Source organism: Haliaeetus leucocephalus, unplaced genomic scaffold (genome assembly GCF_000737465.1).
Source record: "Haliaeetus leucocephalus isolate CR32 unplaced genomic scaffold, Haliaeetus_leucocephalus-4.0 Scaffold166, whole genome shotgun sequence".
Classification (NCBI taxonomy): domain Eukaryota; kingdom Metazoa; phylum Chordata; class Aves; order Accipitriformes; family Accipitridae; genus Haliaeetus; species Haliaeetus leucocephalus.
This window is the reverse complement of record NW_010972602.1, coordinates 1,625,624-1,627,817: the sequence shown is the minus strand read 5'-3', so window position 1 is coordinate 1,627,817 and position 2,194 is coordinate 1,625,624.

The window sequence follows — 2,194 nt, the reverse complement described above, 5'->3', positions numbered from 1 at the left end:
CCCGCCGCCGCCTGTCAGCACCTGCTCCCGCGCCGCGGTCGGGCGGCTCCGGCGGCAGCGCCGGCTCCTGCGGTCCCGGCTTCACAAGGCTGCAGCGGCCTTTATCGCAGAGCCGCTTCTGGGCGGCCTGGTGTGTCGGCGAATAAACTTCCCGCATAGCCAGCTTTGGAAAGCTGCTGTTGGTATCTCAAGTCCCGTATTTGGACTTTAATGGTATTTCTCCTGGCGGTCGTTGGCCTCACTTCTTTGGAAACAAACGCAAGACGTACCTATCCGGCCAGCCTCTATCGATGGTGTATCCTTCAGACATCGCCCTTGTTTCTCTCAAGTGCGGTAGCAGCAAAAAGGCATTACATCACGTATCTTTAATCAGTTGTGTTGCGCTTAATGAGGTGCGTAAGGATGATAATTAGTAAGGAAAATTTTAAGGGGGTGGAATGAAACACGCTGTTACTATACAGGAACCAAAGGACCTGCAAACATACTGTGAAGAGTGAAGTATGTAGGGAACAAGCTCTAAACTCTTAAAGAGTTAGACGTTATGGTGTGGCATATGTAAACTCGTATTATACCTGGCCTCATTTATCTGCTAGACTGTAGCCTTTGGTAGTCTAGTTCCTCCCCTTCTTTTGCTTATTCGGTTTTTGAACGGAGGAGCATAGTTAATCAGGAACTTTTCTTTATCCCTTTATTGACCTGATTGCTAAGACACAAATTGTACTCCACCTTGAAGCTGTAGCCTTTCTTCTGCTTTAGAAGCTTTTTCAGCCTAATGTGCTGTTCCTGTTAGATTCTTGCCAGCTGGCTGCAGGGTGCTTGCATTCTGGGTTGCCATGGAGAGCTGTGTAATCTTCTCAGGATATAGAAGAACACGCTGAGTCTTGTACCTCAAAAAGATCAGTTAAAAGATTCTAGTCTTTCCTTGAATTTTGTCTGAAAGCTTTATACCTTTTGTTTAGGTCATAATTTTATTAGAGGTGAAAATGTCAGCAAAAAGGTCATGCTCCCAGTGCAGTCCCAAGTACTTTGCTTATGTATTTTTGTTGTGTGTTTGAACTAATTTGTAGGCCTGTACCAGTGTTTCTTCTTCCTGGTTCCATTAACTGTTACCTAGACTTCTGAACTGTGATTATGCATCCCTCTTTGGCGGGAAGGACTTTATACTTTCAGTTGCTTTTGTATACCGCTGAGACAAAACTTACCTGAAACTTAAGACAGCTTTATTGGACTAGAAGAAACGTATGTGGGTCTTGTCTGTTGCTTTATTTAAAATGCGGTTATTTAAATGCTCTTGTAACTCTTTCAGGCAACTTAAAACTACTTAGTATTGTACATTCTTGCTACTCTTGCTGGAGAATTACTTCAGAACTTGATGATTAGGTTAAAGTAATTTTTGAAAAGGTGTTGATAGGCATTTTACCATTTTGTTCTTGTGCTTTCATTGTCACTTGGCTTAAATTGTTATTTTTTTCTTTTATTTTGTTTTTTTCTGAGGTGTTTATAGACAACAATTCTATTTCCTCTTAGACTATCTTTTGGTAGTCAGCAAGCCAGTCTCTTCTAGTATTATTGTTGAGTAAAAGCACTGCAAAAAAGATAGAAAACTTGCTTCTTTTGGCATGTTGCAGAGGAGAACACCACAATTTTGAAAATGAGTCTTACCTCTCACACCTTGTCAGGGTGGGAATTTATTCTTATTTTGCTAGAACTGTTTCTAATGTCAGTTCTAAGCCTTTTCTTGTCAACAAATGACAGTAGACCAAGTTTCTAAACCAGCGTTCTTCAGGTCCCCATGCGCAATATGATTTGGAGAGCAGTTTGGCTCCCCATTAGTTAGGAAGGAAAAGTTTTATGAAGAAATGGGTATTTTTTTCTAAAAATAAGTGCTATCTGTCTGTAGTTTTAACTATTGAATGTGTGGGGAGCTTTTGTTTTACCCGGTTTATCTGGATTCTTCAGTTTTGCTTAAAACAGGATCATTTTTAGTTTCTCCTGGTTTTCCACTTTCTAAAATTTAACAGCAAAGAAGTTTTTACTTTTCTCTTCTTGTCATTCAGTTTTTTTTGTAGCAGTTGTGCGGTCAGTTTCACTTTCCACAACTTAGTCATTCCTGCCCAGATCTGGTAACTATGGTCTTGGTTTTAGTAGTCTTTAAGGTTAACATCTTAATGAAATTGTTTATATTTAGGAAGTA